This window comes from Loxodonta africana, unplaced genomic scaffold, assembly GCF_030014295.1.
Source record: "Loxodonta africana isolate mLoxAfr1 unplaced genomic scaffold, mLoxAfr1.hap2 scaffold_326, whole genome shotgun sequence".
NCBI classification, from domain to species: domain Eukaryota; kingdom Metazoa; phylum Chordata; class Mammalia; order Proboscidea; family Elephantidae; genus Loxodonta; species Loxodonta africana.
Window position 1 is genome coordinate 190,115 of NW_026975042.1, and position 20,918 is coordinate 211,032.

The 20,918-nt window shown below is 40.4% G+C and overlaps 1 long non-coding RNA gene across 2 annotated transcripts in view; it reads left to right on the forward strand.

Annotated features, from left to right (window-relative positions):
- The window catches only part of LOC135229510 (uncharacterized), a 129,779-nt gene that overhangs the window by 106,857 nt on the left and 2,004 nt on the right, over positions 1-20,918 (forward strand). For both annotated transcript variants that reach the window (XR_010320195.1, XR_010320194.1), the window contains one exon: positions 15,605-15,752. This is a non-coding gene — a long non-coding RNA (uncharacterized LOC135229510). The remainder of the gene's footprint in view (positions 1-15,604; positions 15,753-20,918) is intronic.

Consider the following 20,918-nt stretch of genomic DNA (forward strand, 5'->3'; position numbering starts at 1 on the left):
GGGCGAGGGGTCACCCTGAGTCAGATCAGCTTGATAGCAATTGAATGATTTTTTTATTCATTCTGCCAGTGTTTGTCTTTTAATTGGTATCTTAGGCTGGGTTCTCTAGAGAAGCAAAACCAGTGATATATATATATGTATGTATTTATATATAAATAGATTTATATCAAGGAAATGGCTCCCGAGGCTGTAGAGGCTGGTAAGTCTCAAGTCCATGGGTCAGCCTGGTGGCTTCTCCTGACTCACATAGATGCAGGGACTGCAGAACTGAGGATCTGCAGGTCATACAACAGGTCTGTGGCTCACAGGCTGCAAAGGCTGACAAATCTCAAGATCGGCAGGTAAGCTGGCAGGTCGTGGCTCACAGACTGCGGAGGCTGATGAATCCCAAAATTGGAAGGTAAGCTGAGAGTTCGAGTCCCAAAAACTTGAGATCAGATGAAGAGGAGTCAGCTGCAGGATTCAGAGTGAGCAAAAGCTCAAGAGCCTTGCCAGAAAGTCCACCTATATTGGATGCAGTCCACACCCCTGAGGAAACTCCCTTACATCTGATTGGCTACTCACAGCAGATCCCATCATGGAGGTAATCACATTATATCACATCTCATCATGGAAGTGATTGCATCGTTTTACAACTGCTAAACTACATCATAACTGCCAAAGCACTGAGAATCATGGTCCAACAAAGTTGACACACAACTTTAATGATCCCAATTGTGAATTTAATCTATTTATATTTAAAGCAATTCATGATAAGGAAGGACTTATATCTTCTACTTTGTAATAGTAGGTCATATACGTATTTTGTTTCTCATTTTCTTCACTACTGTCCACTTTTGTGTTTGACTGATTTTTTTTCAAGTGTACAATTTTGATCCTCTCCTTGTTTCCTTTCCTTATATTTTTTAACTTCTTAGTGGTGACCATGAGGATTACAATTAATATCTTATATTTATAACAATCTTCTTTTAATTAATACAAATTTAGCTTCAACAGTATACAAAATTCTGCTTTTATTCAGCTCAGTTACCTCCCCTACTTACGTTGCTGGTACAAAAATTGCATCTTTATATATTGTGTGTCCATTAAGAGAGATGTGTAAGTATTTTTATGCATTCGTGCTTTAAATCATATATGAAAAAAAGAGAGGCGTGATATAAAAATATTACTGACTTTGTTTTATCTAAGTAGTTACCTTTACGGAGTCTTTGTTTCTTTTTATGGCTTCCAGTTACTGTCTAGTGTCCTTCCGTGCCAGCCAGGATGATTCCCTGTAGCATTTCTCATAAGGCAGTTCTGCTGCTAACACACTCCCTCAGGTTTTGTGTATCTGGGCATGTCTTAATTTCCCCTTTATTTTTGAAAGATAGTTTTGCTAGATACTGACATCTTGGTTCATAGTTTTGTTTCTGTATTTTTTTTCCAGTATCTTAAATACATCATCCCACTATTTTCTCATCTCAATGGTGTCTGATGAAAAATCAACAGTTAAACTTGTTGAGACTCTCTTCTTGTACATTAGGGGTCACTTATCTCTTGCTACTTTCAAGTTTCTGTCTTCGTCTTTTGACATTTTGATTATGTCTGTCTGTGGATATCTATGTATTTATTGTCCTTTGAGTTTATTGAGCTTCTTGGATATCTAGATGACATTTGGGAAACTTCCAGTCATTACGTTTTCAAATATTCTTTCTGTCCTTTCATCTTTCTTTCCTTTCTGGGACTCCTTAATGAGTATACTGGTATGCTTGATGTTGTCCCGCAGGTCCCTTAGGCTCTGTTCATTTTCTTCATTCTTTTTCCTTTACGCTCCTCAGAACAATTTCAGTTGTGCTTTTTCAAGTTAACATTTTCCTGCTTTCTTGCTCAAATCTGCTGTTGAGCTCCTCTAATGAAAATTTTATTCCAGCTATTCTACTTTTCAGCTCTATAATTTCTATTTGGTTCTTTTGTATAATATTTCTTTATTAATATTTTCTACTTGTTCATACATTCTTCTCTTGGTTTCCTTTTTTTTTTGGTCTATGGTTTCTTTAGCTCTTTGAGGAAATTTAAGACAATTGGTTTAAAATCTTTGTCTAGTAATCCCAATATCTGTGTTTCCTTAGGGATGCTTTCAGTTCATTCTCTTCTTTCTTTCTTCTTAACAAATGAACCATCCTTTTCTTTTTCCTTTTATGACTTAAAATAGTGTGTTGAAAACTGGATATCTTAAATATTATAATGTAACTCTGGAAACCAGATTACCTCCAGTCATTAGGGTTTGCTTTTTTTTTTTTAATTGTTGAGGGCCAGTCATCCATTTGCTTAGTGATGTTTCCAAACTAGTTCTGCAAAGATTGTATGTCTTCTCATGTGTGGACACTGAAGTTCTGTTCTGTTATGACAGCAGTCAGTTCATGACCTGACAGTGATTTCTTTAAATGCTTGTAGCCAAAAAGAAAAAGTAACATTATCCCAGTCTTTGCAGATTGGCTCTGAACTGGGGTGTTCTTTCAATGCTAAGCAAGAGCGCCTAAAACTCTGCCTTAGCCTTCACTTCCTGCCCCCGTGGAGCCCAAAGATCAGCCAGAGGTGCAAGCCTAAAGCTTTGTCAGGATCTTTATGAGCATGTCTTCATCCTTAGGCAAGAATATTGCACTTCAGATTCCTCAGTATATGTGGTAGCCCTTCAAAGCCCTTAAACCACCAACCATTGTCCTCTCAGCCCCCTTTTTTCCAAGCTTTTGGATGTCTCTGCTGTTTTCTCTGTCCTTCATCCTTTGACCCTGGATGTAGGTTCAATTCTTATACCTTCGTACTGCTCAGTTTCCATCACATCATACATTTTTTCTTATGTGCTGTTGAGTCAGTTCTGACTCATAGTGACTATAGGATGGAGTAGAACTTCTCCAAAGGGTTTCTAAGGCTGTAATCTTTATGGAAGGAAACTGTCATATCTTTCTCCTGTGGAATAGTTGGTGGATCAAATCAAAAGGTTTAAGAGCTGAGTGCTTAACCACTGCACTACTGGGGCTCCTTTTGACATCATGCATCATAATAGATTTTTAACACACCCCTCAGAAACATAGAAGTCCATAAATTGTCAAGGATACAGAAGATTTAACATGTATAAAAATACCAAATTGATATATGTGTATGTGTGTGCATTATCTAACCACTAAAGAATATACATTCATCTCATGCACATACATAGTGTTTATAAAAATTAACTGTATACTGTGTTATAAAGCAAGTCTCAACAAATTTCAAGAGTCTGCAATAATATAGAGGATACTGTGTAAGTACAGCATAATTTAAAAAAAAACCATCTTAGAAAAAGAAAATACAAAATCTCCATGTGCTTGGATATTTTAAAATACTAGGCATTAAAAAAGACATCATAATGAAAATTAGAATATATTTTGAAGTGAACAATTATGAACATAGTACATATAAAAATTGGTGCAGTACAGACAATATAATATAGGAAACTTATAGCCTTAAAAATATAATTGGAAAGAACAAATTTTGAAAAATAAGTGAGTTAAACATCCATTCAAAATGTTGGGAAAAAAACAGAAACAAACATTCATAGGAATTTTTGTTTCTATTAATGACTGGATACATGCAACAGACGATCAACGAAGACTAAAGTTAATTCTTAGAAAATGCTAGTAAAATTGACAAACTTTAGGCAAGATTGATCAAGTGAAAAAGAATGAAGGTATAAATAACGAATATCAGGAATTAGAAAGAAAATGACTGCAGATCTTGCAGAACTTAAAGATAATGTGAGAATGTTATGAACCATATTGGCTAATAAATTTGCAAATTTAGGTAAAGTAGGCAAACGTATCATACCATGTAAGTTAATAACAACGATTCAAGAAGAAACAGGAAGCAAAAGTAATTCCACAATTGTTAATAGAATTGAATTGGAGCTCAAACTATTCTCAAAAAGAAAACTTCATGTCAGATGGCTTTTCCTGCAAATTCTGCCAAATATTCAAGAAATACTTCACAAATTCTTCAATATAAAATGAAATATATACCCAAACTCATTTTATAAAGCTTGTAGAATGAATATTGATACCAAAACCTGACAAGAGCAGCAGAAGATGGGAAAATTACAGGCCAATGTCACTGATGAACATAGATGCAAAATATAAAAAGAAATAGGCAAAACAAATCCAGCAATACTCTAAAGAAGAATATATTATGACCAAGTTGGGTCTATCCCAAGAATTCAAGGTTAGTTTAACATTCAAAAATGAATCAGTATAATTTGCCATATGTACAGGAAAAATAAATGTGGTTATACTAATAGGTGTAATAAAATAAGTATTTGATAATCTCCAGCATCCACTCATGTTTTTTAAAAGAACATCTAGCATGCCATGAGACCAGAAGAACCAGAAGGTTCCCAGCTACTGTCGCTGAACATTTTGATCAAAGAGTCCATAGCAAAGCCCTGATCAAAAGGGGGAAAATGCAGAACAGAATTTAAAATTCTCATGAACCCTAGACTTTTTGGAGCCATTGAGGGTGAATGAACTCCTGAAACTATTGCCGTGAGATAATCTTTAAACATTACACCAAAAGCCTTCCCTTGAATCATCTTAAAACTGAAGTATAAAAAAGAAAACACCATACTGTTGCCATTGAGTTGATTCCGACTCAGAGACTCTGTAAGACAGAATAGCACTGCCCCATAGAGTTTCCAAGGTGCAGGTGGTGGATTCAAACTGCTCTTCTTTTGCTTGGCTACCGTATCACTTAACCACTGTGCCACGAGAGCTCCAGAACATTAGCTACTTAACTAATAAAAATGGTCTACCTTGAGCATATGCTCTTTTAAGAACTGTCTACATGGCATCAGATTGACAACAGCTACTGAAAAGATTAGATAGGAACCTTAAGGAGCAGTGGGTTTATGCTAATGACAGAGGAACTACTCAGAAAAGGAGGGTAAGAATGGTTGCACAACTTGAATGTAACCGATGTCGTTAAATTGTACAGGTAGAAACTGTTGAGTTGGTGTATGTTTTGCTGCATATATTCTCAACCACAAAAAATACATTTACAGGTACTAATTAACAAAAAATGTCAAGGAGAGCTAAATATTTTGAAAATAAGACAGATTTGCATGTGAGGGAAGGAGTGGGGTGAGCTGTTTTAGATTAATAGTTAGTAAAGGCTTATGGGATCAGGATATTTGAGGAGATAACTGACCTATATCAAAGGAGAGAATAGCTGTATGAAGTTCTGGAGGGAGGATATTGCCAATAAAGGAAAGAGTTGTTTCTGAGGCCCTTTAATAACCAAGTGTTCTGGCACGTTTTGAGGAAGCTCAGGAAATAAGTCATGGCTAGTGTGGAGTGAACCGAGGGAAGACTGTTAGGAAATGAGGTTAGTATGGTGGGCAAGCCCCGCATCATGAAAGACCATGGGAAGGATTTGGGAATTTTTCCTAATTGCCATGAGAAGCCACTGAGGTGATGCTGTTATGTAGACTGTAAGAGGGAAGATCGGTGGTACGGAGTCCAGTTTTCACCAAGAGATGATGGTGGATGTAAGGTGGAGGTAGTGAGAAGTGGATAGAGTCAGGATTTATTTTAAGGTAGCGCCAAGAGTCCAGAATATGTGTCAATGGATTGGATGCAAGATTTGAATAAAGGAGAGAAATCAAGGATGATTTCTAGGTTTTTGTCCTGAACAACCCAGAGGATAGTGAGAACATTTGCTGAGATAAGGAAGACTGGGAGGTAGATAAGACACTTCGACGAAGAATTTTATTTGAACCACATTAAGTTTGAGATGCCTAGTAGACATTCAAGGGGAGATGTGAGGTCAGCCATTGGTGAAGGAACAGGGCAGAGTATGTAAATGAGGGTATCCTAGGGCTCAGGTGGAATTGACTGCCATGAATTGGCTCAGATAACCTAGACAGTGAGAAGTGATGAGTGATGTTACTTAAACAGGGCATGGAAATCAATGAAAAAGGTGTGGGAGTGGCAGGGAGGCTAAGGTAGAGAAGTTTCTCTCTCCCTAAACCTGATTGGCTGGATTTGAAGACATCATAAGTTCGTGTATGAGAAATATCCAGCAAATTACCAGTTGATTTAATAAATTGATAACAAAGTCTACCTTTCAGCCAAAGATTGAAAAACAAACAAACCAATTGCCATCCAGTGAATTCTGACTCTTAGCAACCCTATAGGACGGAGTAGAACTACCCCATACGGTTTCTAAGGAGCAGCTGTTGGATTCAAACAGCAGACCTTTTGGTTAGCAGCTGAGCTCTTAACCACTGCACCACCAGGCTCAGACCAAGAATAACACACGTGAGGAACTTACTCCTTAGTTCAATCAAGTATGTAGAAATTCAAATTTGTAATTTTGGAGATTCCCCCTCTTTTTTTTCAAAGTGGGGGGCATTGAGATGCAGGATTTTCCTATGCCCACCATCCTAAGGGATTTAATTAACCCATAGTTGAGACATTGTAAACATCTCAAGAAATTATTACCTTTGAGAAACTTGAGGGTGAGTAGGCATATCACCTGGCTCCTCTTAAACTCCTTTTAAAAACCTGACTTGAAGACTCACCTGCCTTTTTGAATAAGTGCCAGCTTGAATAGGCAGGGTTCAGGGAATTGCCAACCAAAGGTATGGTTTCTCCAGAGGCCTCCAAGGGGTGTAAAAGAAGAGCGGAGCCAGACCCCGTGCTTGGGACACACCCTTGGTAGGAAATATTTGAGTGTGTGTGTGGTGAGGGGAGCAGTGGGTGTGGGAGAGTGGGGTGGGTGGGTAATAGGGAAATGCCTGTTTTTTTTTTTTTTCTGGTTTTAAGAAACAGTTTTTTACTTTTTTTTTTTTTTTTAATTACAATGAACAGTTCAGTGGAGACATGTTCCTTATCTGCAGGGGCTAGTGGAATTGCTGATAGCTGAGAAGGTAGCCTGCTCCCCAAGTGCGAGCTGGCATTTTGGAGAGAAATCTTGATGTTTGGAGCACTGACTGGCCCTGCCTTTTCTAAATAATTAAGGGTGGTGGGGTGGTGGTAAGAGAAAGAGGATGGTCTATGAACACTGACCCTGGAAAATTAACTCCCAAGTGTGTGGGTTGTGGATAGCAGGAAAAGAACATCACCCGCAAATGACAGCAGTGCCTTTATTTATTTATTTATGCTTCTTTTTAGTTCTAGTTGTTTTTAAGCCACAAATTAATGGGGCCACCATGAGTTTTCAGAGAATGAGTTTTACAAAAATCTAAGTGTTTTAAATATTGCAAGGATTTACTTATATATGCTGTATATGAGAAAAGTCCTTACAGTTACAGGGAGGAGAAAGAAAGTATATTCAGGAATTAAATTTTCACAGTTCTCTGAATTCTTATATTTCTCTTGTTGTCCATTTTTCTTTTTTTGTCCTTCATCCACCCCTTCCACCTTGACCCACTGTCTTCATCATCTAGTGCTGCCATAACAGAAATACCATGAGTGGATGGCTTTAACCAAGAGAAATTTAATACCTCGCATTAAAGTAGGCTAATAGTCCAAGGCATCAGCTCTAAGGGAAAGCTTTCTCTCTCTTTCGGCTCTGGAAGAAGGTCCTTGTCCTTATCCTTCCCATGGTCAAGGAGCTTCTCAGGTGCAGGGACCCTGGGTCCAGAGGACATGCTCTGCTCCTGGTGCTGCTTTCTTGATAGTCTGAGGCCCCCAACTCTCCGCTTGCTTCCCTTTCCTTTTACCTCTTGCGAGATAAAAGGTGGTGCAGGCCACACCTCAGGGAAAGGTGACCTGAGTGAGGGTGGTGTTACAATCCCACCCTAATCCTCTTACAGTAAAATTACAATCACAAAATGAAGGACAACTACGCAATAGTGGGAATCATGGCCTAACCAAGTTGAAACACACGTTTTTTAGGGTCATAATTTAATCCAAACCAAATCAAACTTGTCACCATCAAGTTGATTCCAACCCGTACAGACCCTAGTTGATATTAACTCATAGAGACCCTATAGCATAGAGTGGAACTACCCCATAGAGTTTCCAAGGACTAGTTGGTGCACTCGAACTGCTGACCTTTTGGTTAGCAGCTGAGCTCTTAACCACTATGCCACCAGGCCTCCTCTTGATACGCAGTCCACCCTAATTCACCACTGTGTTAGAAAAAGGTTTTGCTATTCTGAAATAAGAACTTTTTACTATACTTTTGTGTTCGTGGTTGCTTTGGGTATGTCCATAAGCACTGAACAGTTAACTCATACCCATTAAAAACCCATTGCCACTGAGTCTATTCCAACTCATAGCGGCCCAATAGGGCAGAGCAGAACTGTGCCATAGACTTTCCAAGGGCGCCTGGTGGATTTGAACTGATGACCTTTTGGTTAGCAGCTGTAGCTCTTAAACAGTACACCACCAGTGTGGGAGGGGTTTAATTGATAACATGATGTCTGGGCTCCAAGGGAGATGGAATGGATGTGCAGGAGAAGGGCATGCAGAGTCAGCCTGTATAGTCCCCTGAACTCTGTTCAAGATCATAACATACCTCAGTAATCACTTGAATCTAAACATACAACTTTAACAGTTGATGTAAATGACTTTACACATGAATTTTGGAATGCAACTATTTCTCAATGGAAGTTTCTTCAACTAAGCTGTTTGTATTCCCTTAATAATTATGAAAGCTAACATTTATTGTGTTCATTCTGTGTGTAAGGCCTTTTTCTAAGTGCCTTGTGTGTTTTATTTAACCTGCGTAACAACCTTTTGAATAAGACCCATTTTAGAAATGGGAAACTGAGGCAGTGAGAGGTAAAGTAACGTTCCCAGATCAACCAGCTGATAGATTGAGTTAGGATTTAAACCCAGGCAGTTTGTTTCAGAATTTGCTTATGTAATCACTGTACATGACAGCAGTGAGCCCTAGTGGCTGTGTGGCTAAAGAACTTGGCTGCTAACTGAAAGGTCAGTGGTTCGAACCCACCAGCCTCTCTGCAGGAGACAGATGTGGCAGTCTGCTTCAGTGAAGACTTACAGCCTTGGAAACCCTATGTGGCAGTTTTACTCTGTCCTTTGGGGTCACTATGAGTTAGAATCGACTTGATGACAGTGGGTTTTGGCACATAATACTAATGTGCAGTGTATTCTGTATGCCGTGTATATGTTCAGAAACTAATTTTCCGAACATTTATGCCATATATAGATTACCAATCCAGTTGCCGTTGAGGAGATTTTCACTCATGACGACCCCGTGAGTTTTCAGAGTAGGACTGCCCTCCATATGGTTTTCAATAGCTGTGACCATTTGGAGGTAGATTGCCAGGCCTTTCTTCCAAGGCAACTGAGTGGATTTAAACTGCCAACCTTTCAGTTAGTAGCTGAGCACTTAACTCTTTGTGCCACCTAATACTATATATACTAGGAGGTTTTCCTCCTTATTTGTACTTTAATGTTTTGTAGCCTCTTATGAATAGTTGTTCCTGGCAGCGAACTAGATGCTAAAGAACAGAATAGGCACATGTAACCCTCTCTCACCTTCTCCCTCCCCTTTCACAGAGATGAAATGAAAAGGAATTAATGAGGACAGATTATTGGATTAGGGCCCATACTCAGGGCTCTAACAGCATGGGGAGTTTCTCCTGTCACTTCAGTTCTTGTTCAGGAATTGGCACCTGCTTTTTGTGAATCACAAAGACCAGTGCTTTATATCAAGCCATTTAGATTTGGGCTATGGAGCAGTGACTTAAAAAAATTAAATTTTTTTTCAGAGATTTTTTCTATTAATTGTTTACATTTATTTTAATTGTATATTCTGAAACCGCTACAAAAAGGCATGAAATAATTGTTTAAATTTTAATTCGTATGGGTCAAAATGTATGTTAAACTACCTATTGTCACCTTCACAGTCGTTGTTATGTTTGAGCCGGTTGTTGTGGCCACTTGTTACCAAGTATGACTTTCTTCTCCAGGGACCGATCTCTCCTGACAACATGTCCAAAATATGTGAGATGAAGCCTCGCCATTCTTGCTTCTAAGGAATATTCTGGCTGTACTTCTTTCAAGACAGATTTGTTCATTCTTTTGGCAGTCCGTGGTATATTCAATATTCTTTGCAAATACCGTAATTCAGTGCCTTCAATTTTTCTTTAGTCTTCCTTATTCATTGCCCACCTTTCGTTTGCGTATGAGGTGACTGAAAACACCATGGCTTGAGTCAGGCGCACATTAGTTTTCAAGGTGACATCTGTGCATTTGAACACTTTAAAGAGGTCTCTGGCAGCAGATTTGCCCAATGCAATGTGTCGTTTGATTTCTTGACTGCTGCTTCCGTGGGTGTTTGTTGTGGATCCAAGTAAATTGAAGCCCTTAGTGATGTCAACATTTTCTCCGTTGTCATGATGTTGCTTATTGGTCCTGTTGTTAGGCTGTTGGTCTGTAGTCTTTGATTTTCTTCAGTAAATGCTTTACGGCCTCTTCACTTTCAACAAGCGAGACTGTATCATCTGCATATCTCAGGTTATTAATGAGTCTTCCTCCAATCCTGACGCCTTATTCTTCTTCAGACAGTCCAGCTTCTCGGATTATTTGTTCATCATACAGGTCGAATAGGTATGGTGAAAGGATACAATGGAGATGCACACCTTTATTGACTTTAAACCATGCAGTATTCCTTGTTCTGTTTAGATGACTGCCTCTTTTTCTATGTACAGGTTTCTCATGAGAACAATTAAGTGTCCTGGAAATCTCATTCTTCCCCATGTTATCCATAATTTGTTATGAGCTGGAGTAGGTCTCAGAAATAATGTGCCATTTCTTCCAGTTGGTCCTGCACGGCTGCCTACTTCCCTAGGTGGTAGCAGCTAAGGCCTGTCTCAGAAACACTCTCCTCCCCACTTAGCATGAGTTTTCACACTGCTCCATCTTCTTTCCCGTGTGTGTCTCCTGCCCTCCTCAGTGGCTGGGGAAAATGATAGTAGTCCACTGATGAGATTTATTCTTTTATTATACTTTATTTTATTATTTGTTTTTATAACATAGTTCTGTTAAAATCAAGGGTAATAAAAGTGTTTGTATGATGGAAGTGGATAATCCCACCCACTGTGTCCATCTAAAGTTTCATGAGAAAACTGTGCCCACAACAGAGGGCTCCCACTCCTCTGGCTCACTGTATTTTCTCCTTGTTTATTTGCTCTTCCCTCTTTCCTGATGGATGCGTGGAACCACTGAGCTTCAGGACTCCACAATTCTGCTTTTCATACCAGTGTTACTGTAATCTTGGGTTCATGGGCTGCCTTGCCACAGATTTACTCATTCAGTTTCTGTTAATTATTTCATTACTTAAAAATCTCTCATGAATTTTTCCAGAAGTACATTCTATTCCTCAAAAACTTGGAAGCAATGGAAAAGTATGCAATAAATAACAAGAAAACATACGTAATGCATAGAATAAATTATTAACGTTCTGATATGTCTGTTATCTTACTTATATTGGAGTGTATGCGTATTAGAGTCTCTGGTTGATGCAAATGGTTAATATCTTGAGCTGCTGACAGAAAGTTGGAGTTCAGGTCCACCCAGAATTGCTGTGAAAGAGAGGTCTGGCAGCCTACTTCCGAAAACTCAGCCATTGGAACCCCTATGGAGTACAGTTCTACTCTGGCACACTGGTGTCCTCATGGATCAGAACTGACTCAGTGGCAACTGGTTTTATGTGTGTATTAGCACACACAGTTATGTGTATTAACACAGATATTATATCCTGATATTTTCATTCTTCATTAGTCTTTTCTCATGATAAATTTTTTTTGTTTTTTTTAATGAGGGCATTAAATTACTTTATAATATTCTGTGTGCATGTAGTATATGTTTTTTAACAATTTGAACTATAGTTGCAATAATAAATGTGCATGTTTCTAGTAATCTTCAACGTATACTTACATCTTTTTAACATACATCTCTGCCATTAAATCTCTTTGTTTAATTATTGTTTAACACTCTTTACGCCTAAGAGATGGTCTCAGAAGCAGCCCTGATCAGTTTTTCTCCCTCTTACTCATGAAGCCCCTTAATGTATCCCAAGGTATCAACTACGAAGGATTTTACGTCCTTATCGTTTGTTTATTTTTCATTCAGTCAGTATATTCCATGGGCCAGAAATAGTCTATGTTATGTAGATACAGTGGTGAAAGGTACACACTGTCCCTGTCGTCATGAAGGGGACAACCCAGTGCAGGTGGGAGGAGCACTGGGGAAATGCAGCTGAGAGCAAGGACAGACAACCCTCCAGGCACCACACTGGACTTCAGAGAGGCTTGCTGGCTGCTGTTCACCTGGCAGGCTTCTAGATACCCGAGTACCCTTGGGCTTGGTGCCTGCTCCTCGCTCTATTGACACCCTCCCTCTAGGATGCCTCAGTGAGTTCACGGCTGTCTATTTGTAGCTAAGGACGTGAGGTTTATACCTCCATCCATTCAAACTCCTCCTGGGTCCAGACTCATATATTCAAATGTGAGCCTAACTCTCTGTATTGACCTCTTTATGCATTATAATGATACATTCCTCATATGGCCATCATGAAAAGCAAACATGAAAGAAAAAGCACAGGAGTGCCTGGCACCAGTGTAGGTACTCAATGAACATTGGCCGTTGGTATTATTCTTGACATCTCCGTGTGGGGTGAAGTTTTATTACCGGACATCTCCATGTGGATATCTAACACCTACACCATGTTATCCAGGCTATGAAACAATTCTTGGTTTCAACCACCATTCTTTTCTTATCCATGAATTTCTCAAGGCTTTGGTGATCGGATTGTGTGTTTTTCCACACAATGGATGTGATTAGGAATGGTTGGCCAGGTCCTACACAATAAATTGCTCCAGCATTCCTTTGGGTGACCATTGAGACAAGTTTCAGCCAACGAATGTAGCAAAGAATTGGAACCACTCTCAGCTGTTCATGCGAGTACTCTCAATCCAGAATATCTGGTAAGTCGACTGTTAGGGATTGAATTGTGTCCCTCCAAAATGTATGTGGAAATCCTAACCCCTGTACCTGTAAATCTGACCTTGTTAGGAAAGAGGGGGCCTGCTTTTATTATGTGAATGAGGTCATACCAATGTAGGGTGGGTCCTAAGCCTAACTCTTCTTAGTTATAAAAGGAGCAGAATACACACAGACACAAACAGGTGAAAAGGAAGACAGACAAAGAAGACAGATGCTTCTAGAAGGCCAGGAACACAAATGATTGCTGGCATCTACTAGAAGCTGAGGTAGACAAGGAAGGACCTCCCACTACAGCCATGCCCTGAATTCGAACGACTACCTGCTAAACTGTGAGAAAATAAATTTCTGTTCTTTAAAGCCATCCAGTTGTGTTATTTTTTGTTATGGAGGGACTAGGTAACTAACACACATAACCGTGCTTATAAGTTCAGCCCAGTGCAGAATAATTTTCTTCCCTCCTTGGTCTAGACCACCCGAACCTGCTCTTTCCCTATCAGTGTCCTTTGCTTTCACCTAAGAGCTATGACAGAGTCCGCTTGATGCTGATGCATTGAAATTTTAATTTATTTTTTATTTATGATTACTATTCTAGTATTTTCTACAGTTTTCAATGGAGACAGTCCTATAATCTATGAATAGCAGTTATACTTTTTCTCTTTTTGTACTAGCTTACACTTCCGGTGTTCAATGTTTAATAAAAGTAATGATAGAAGCACCCTTATTTTATTGTTTATTAATTTTAAAGAGAATGTCCCACACGTCACCATGAACTATCATGCTAGTTGTAGTTTTCCACGTTCGGGAACTCCTTTTCTGTTCCATATTTGCTCCTAGTCCTTATCTCTCCGTGTGTTTGGATTTTATCAACCTGCTTTGCCCCCATCTCTTGAGGTGAGCATATGTCTTCTCTTCTTTCACCTATGCATGTGGTGAGTAAAATTACTAAATCTTTAACGTTCACTCAAATTTGTATGCCTACAATAAACCGCCTTGATCATGGCATGTTACGTGGTTTATACTTTGCTGGATTTCCTTTGCTGGCATCTTACGTAGGGTTTTGCATCTCAGTTTCTGAGTGTGCTTGTCCTCTAACTCTTCTTCTACCATCCTTCTCTAAAATTTGTTATCATTTTTAAACTAGGCTTAAGGATCAAGTTAGGGGAGTATCTCATGGTTTTCTAATCTCTGTTGACTATGTACAAGATTAAAATGACTGTTTCTTGCATGTTTGCTGGAACCTGACTGGAAACGATCTAGGTCTGCCGTTTTCTTTGTAGGGAGATCTTGAACTACTGACCCATTTTATTTCGTGGTTAAAGGCATCTTCTGGTGCTAATTTACTTAGAAAAAATTCTGATGCATGTTCTAGGTTGCTCGAATCTCATCTTCAAATATTGATTATCAGGGCTTGTAGCCTCATGCAAGGCAATTCATCAATCCCAGATTTCCCCAAAGCCAGGCTCTGCAACTCTTCCCGGTACCAAATTCCCTCATTTAAGACTTATTTGCAAAGAGACAACAGTATGCTATCTACGCAGTTGTTTATCCGCAACCTTCTTGAGTCCATAATGTGAGGATACAGTCTTCTAATACTTTTTTTGTAATTGTTCTCTTTCTTATTTTTTTTCTCCTTTTTTCACTGCCAATACCCCCCCCCCAGTCTAGTAGTTTTAAAGTTGTGCGTTTCAGGTTCAAGTCTGTAATCCAACTGAGCTTCTGTGTGTGCTGCATGTGTGCATCAAAAGAACGCGCTTCTAGAAGCAGAAAGCAGGCAGTGCGACTGTTGGGTGGTTGGCGGGGTAGGGGGAGGGGAGCTGCTGCTCAGAGAGGGCGCCAGAGGGAGGCAGGAGATGCCGGGCTGCCCACCGCAAGCCCACAGGCTCCAAGGAGGAGGAACCTGCGTGCGCCATGAGCCTTTTGAGACAGGCCCAAGCCCACCCAGCCGGGTGCTAACCTCGCATCCACCAGGCTTGCAGGTTCCACCAGGACTAGGGGAAGCCTAAGGCCAAGGAGGGCAAGGTCTAGGGTCTGGACCTGAGAACTGGTTCTGCCACTTGTGATCGCAGCGCTTATGCTGGAAAGGAGGGCAGGAAGCATATCGCAACGTGTGTCCGGACAATGACCCAGAACGGGGGAGTTGTGGTCACCCACGGACTCTGGGTCTGCATATGGAGGCCCCCAGGGTGCAATTCCAGGAGCAGAAGGCAAAGCCACAGAGGCCAAAGTGCACCTCGCCGATGCTTCCCAGGGGCATTTCCCCAAATATGGGGAGCAGTCCCTCCTCTGGGCTAGGGACTTTGTTTCCTCCATTGTCATCACTGACTGTGAAAAGACTCTAGTCTATGCAGACTAATGAGGAGTTATCAAAATGAGCTCCAAACTCCGGATTTGAGTTAAGGATCATAAATTAACACAGAGAAATACGACTTTAGCAATAAGTGACTGTTTGAAGCCCAAGTTGCCTTAAAACACGGAATTTCAGTCTTTCGGCTCCTCTGCTAATCTAGTGACTAAGAACAGGATCTCACTGGAGCTCAAAGATGTGGGGCACTGGGAATACTCTGGGTCTGTCTGCTCACTGCTGATTGCCTGATCCCAGTTTTATTATACAGCTTAAATACAGACCAGAAGAGGAGTTTGGGGCTTGACACCTGACATCTTAACACCAGTTCCTGTTTCTTGAGGAAGGAAGAGGTAAAATAAATCAGCGTTTACTGTGTCGTTCTCCATCCCCGGAAGTCCTGATGAAGACCCTCTCAGGTAAGGATTGACAGGGAGTGGCTTGGTTTACTATTCGACTTTGTCCTTCAGTCACTTTGTTTATGTCCTGTATGTAAACTATTATGCATTGACAGAAGCATTCTAATTCTTATGCAGAATGACTAGACCTGCTGCAGAATGACTATATTGTGCCTCCCTTGGGCACCCCTGTCTGTGCAGCACCCCCCACCCCCAACTGCCCAACCGCCTCTCTCCTGGCATTCTGCTTCTAGAAGCATGTTCTTTTGATGCAGAGATGCAGCACACACAGAATCCCAGCTGGATTACAGACTTGAACCTGAAGACCTTATGCAGAATGACTATTTATGAACCCCTAAGCTTAGTACTAAAGCAGGTACTTACTCCTCAGAGAAGGCCCTGGGGGAAGTTGATACATGCATTCCCCAGTGCTCCTGCTGCTCTAGAAGTGCCTGAAATGCCTCTCTGGGAAAGGCCTTCAGAGTAGGCTCATGGCCCACGTGGGAATTCAGGCCTATTTTTCTGTTAGAACATCTCATTTCGCTCTGAAAATTTTATTATCCAGTTTATTCACCAGACATGAGTACAGACATCTCATATTTTCAAAATAATCCCATTCTCTAATACTAATTTGCCACCAAGAGTATATTCCAAAGTGTTTCCAATAGGCTAGCAAGTCTATCCAAAGAGGGGAGTCCTGCGCCATGTTGTGCAGTGACATCAGGGTTGGCATAATATGTTTACCCAGATACCTACCACTTTTTAAAAATTTTTTATTGTGCTTTATTTGAAACTTTACAAAGCAAATTACTTTCTTGTTCAGCCATTTATACACAATTGTTTTGTGACATTGGTGGCAATATTCATGATGTGTCAGTATTCTCTTCTATGCTCCAGTTCCCCGTTTCCATCCGCCATGATTCCTGTTCCATCCTGCCCTCTTTTCTGTGCTTTTGGGCAGGTTTTGCACTTTTGATCTCATACACACGATTGAACTAAGAAACACTTTCTTCACGTGTGTTATTGTTTGTTTTACAAACCTGTCTAATCTTTGGCTGAACGGCAAACTTCAGAAGGTACTTTCGACTTTGTTGCTTTCCATAATTCCTGAAATTCCAAGTCTACCACCTGAAAATCTTCCTTAGTGTTTCATTTAGAACAAGTCTGGTGGCGATGAATTCTCTTAAGCGTCCTTCACCTGAGAATGTCAATATTTTTCCTTTACTCATGAAGGAAATAACAGCCTATAGAACACTGGGTTAATGTTTCTTTTCTTTCAGTGTCGAAAAAATGTTGTTTTCACAGCCTTTTGGCCTCTGTGGCTTCTGATGATGAATACAGAGTCATTCCAACTGTTTCTCCTGTGTGAAATGAGTTGTTTTCTCTCTAGCTTCTTTGAAGTTATTTTCTTGGTCCTTGTTATTCCACAATTGACAATGAGGCATTTGGGCATAAAATTATGTGAGTTTAACTTGTTGGAGTTTGCATAGCTTCTTGAATCTGTAAGTTTATGTCTTTCAACAAATTGGGAAAGTGTTGAGCCAGCCAAGGTTAAGTTGTGTTTTAAGTCAGTCTCTTTTGAGATATAAAAGAGAAAAGAGCAGAGAGACAGGGGGACCTCAGTACCACCAAGAAAGAAGTGTCAGGAGCAGTGCATCCTTTGGACCTAGGATCCCTGTGCTGAGAACCTTCTTGTCCAGGGGAAGACTGGTGACAAAGACCTTCCCCTAGGAGTGACAGAGAGAAAAAGTCTTCCCCTGGAATTGGCACCCTGAATTTGGACTTATAGAGCCTCCTGGACTGTGAGGGAATAATTTTCTTTGTTAAAGTCATCCGTTTGTGGTATTTCTGTTACAGGAGCACTAGATATCTAAGACACTAGGTACCAGGAGATGTACATTTCCCAGCTTTTTCACTCCCAGGGACACTATGACTAAGTAGCCATTGCCATAAATCCATGTGAGCAGACTATTCTGATTATTGCTTTGACTCTACTGTCTGTTATGGTAACCACACCCACCTTGTCTTTGTTGATTGAGTGCCACCACTTGGCTGCTACCACCATGGGGTCCAGTCAACTGCATTGTAGTTAGGTGTCTTAATTCAGTTAGGGCAGTTCTCACTGTGGACTCTTACTTACATAAAATAGCAACCACAGAAGTCTTCAATAATGCTGGGGCTTGCTTCACAAATTTGTACCTCACCGCTATGGTAAAAAGAGAGCCCTCTGGGCACTCCGTGTGTGGGTCTGTGGGTCCAGCCTAATAAATCCATTCTAACCTGCCAGTTTCCCTCAGCCTTTGGTTACCTTCTCCTACATTATACAATGGCAGATCTGCCATTTCCACTTGATTTATTGTAGGCCACCACTTAATCCATGCTTCAGTAAACCAACCAAATAAACTATGAGATCCTTTTCTAACCTCTCAAGCTGAAACACTGAATGAAGAATCTATGCTTCCTGGGTCTATATCAATAAACTCAGACTAATCCACCTTTATGTTGCTTGCACCGTTATCCCACACCCATAATAGCCATTCCCACACATATTCACCAGGTTTCTGTATATATATATTAGAAAAATCAAGCAGTTCTTTTGGAGTTTAGCATACTTTCTCCTGGGTCACACTTCATAGTTCACCTTTTGGGGCTTGTTGGGACTGAAGTCTAGGTATAGGTCTAGAAGCAAAAATGGGCAGTGGCAGTGGGATGTTCAGCCGTGTCTTATAAGACATCTGCCTAAGGTGATGCCCCAGGCAATGCCCCAGATACCACCCCAGGAGATAACTCAAACAAGACACTTCAGGCACAGCTGGGGTAATCTCATCAGAGGGAGGTGGAAGGGATAATTGTTTTACTGGGAAGGGTGCCTTAGCAGGCAGAGTTAGAGAATCTCTTCAGATGGGAGTAAGAGGTCTGGTTCTGTTAGGAAGAGCGATTCAACAGAAATTGGAGGTTCATTGTCCCCCGCTTTCTGACTGTCTGCCCGTATGTCCTCATCCCAAGTTTCAGGATCCCATTTCTTCCCAATCAGTGCCCTCACTCTAACTTCAGACACCATTTGAGGCTGGATATTCAACTGGCGCTTTAATTCAGTCACTCTTATGATAAGAATCTGAGTTTATTTTTGGCAGCATTAGCCTTGTTACTATAAGAAATATGGTTTTCTTTCTGGGCACAAGTGGCAGCTTTCAGATCTTGTATGTGGTGCTTCAGCTTTGAGTCCATTTCTTTCATTCACCAGTGTGGCTAGCAAAAGCAGGACTAACCAAGCAGCTTCCTTATTATTCTTATTCTGACAAAATTATAGAAAAGTATCAAATATGTAATCAGGCAGAGCCTTGTCTCTCACAAATATTTGATCCAGTGGTAGTAGTATTTTGCGTATTTCTATTGCCACCTCCCACCATGGATTAGCAATAGCCTGTTTACTACTGGAGACAGTCATCAGTGCCTTTAAGACTAGCCAGACTTGAGCATCAATTCAGAAAACTCATCCTTAAGATTTGGTTCCTCTAGAACCACAGTAGGTACCAAATGTCTTAGCCTGGGATCTCTAGAGATGCAAAACTAGTGAAGAGAATATATATATATATGTATATATATATATATATGGAAACCCTAGTCGCATAATGGTTAATAGCTATAGCTGCTAACCAAAAGGTTAGCAGTTCGAATCCACCAGGCGCTCCTTGGGAACTCTGTGGGGCAGTTCTACTTTGTCCTGTAGGGTCACTATGAGTTGGAACCGACTCGATGGCAATGGGTATATATATATATACACACACACATACACACATACATATATATATGGATACATATGTTAGTTGTGGCTGTTAGATGCCATCGATCCTGTGTAAAACAGAATGAAATACCACCTGATCCTGAACCATCCTCACAATCATTGCTATGTTTGAGCCCATTCTTGCAGCCATTGTGTCAGTTCATGTTGTTGAGCGCCTTCCTCTTTTTTTCTGACCCTCAGCTTTTCCAAGCATGATGAGCCTCTCCTGGGACAGGTCCCTCCTGAAAATATGTCCAAGGCACGTGAGACGAAGTCTCGCCATCCTTGCTTCTAAGGTGCATTCTTGGTGTACTTCTTCCAAGATGGTTTTGTTTATTCTTCTGGCAGTCCATGGTATATTCAGTATTCTTTGCCAACACCATATTTTAAATGAATCAGTTCTTCGGTTTTCCGTATTCATTGTCTAACTTGCTCAAGCATGTGAGGTGATAGAAAATATCATGGCTTTGCTCAGGCACACCTTAGGCCTCAAAGTGACATCTTTCTTTCTCAACACTTTAAGCAGGTCTTTTGCAACAGATTTGCCCAATGCAATACATTGTTTGAATTCTTGACTGCTGCTTCTGTGGGCATTGATTATGGATTCAAGTTAAATGAAATGCTTGATGACTTCAGTATTTTCTCTGTTTATCATGGTGTTGCTTACGGGTCCAGTTGTGAGAATTTTTGTTTTCTTTATGTTGAGGTGTAATCCATACTGAAGGCTGTAGTGGTTGCTCTTCATCAGCAACTGCTTCAAGTCCTCTTTACTTTCAGCAAGCAAGGTCGTATCAGCTGCATATCATAGGTTGTTAGTGAATCTTTCTCCAAAACTAATGTCATGTTCTTGTTCTTCGAGACCAGCTCCTCAGAATGTTTGCTCAGCATATAGATTGAGTAAGTATGGTGAAAGGATACCACCATGACACATAACTCTCTGATTTTAAACCACAGAGTATCCCCTTGCCCTACTCAAATGACTGCCTCTTGGTCTACGTAGATATTCTGCATGAATACAGTTAAGTGTTCTGGAATTCCCATTCTTTGCTAAGCTATCCATAATTTGTCATGAGCCACACAGTTGAGTGTGCTTGTATAGGAAACAAAAATAGGTAAACATCTTACTGATATTCTCTACTTTCAGCCAAGATCCATCAGACATCAGAAATGATATCCCACATTCCATGTCTTCCTCTGAATCCAGCTTGAATTTTTGGTAGTTGCCTATCTGTGTACTGCTGCAACTGTTTTTAAATTAAATTCAGCAAAATTTTTCTTGCGTGGGATGTTAATGACATTGCTCGATAATTTCCGCATTGTGTTGGACCACCTCTCTTTGAATGGGCACACATATAGATCTCTTTCAGTCATTTGGTCAGGTAGCTGTCTTCCAAATATATTGG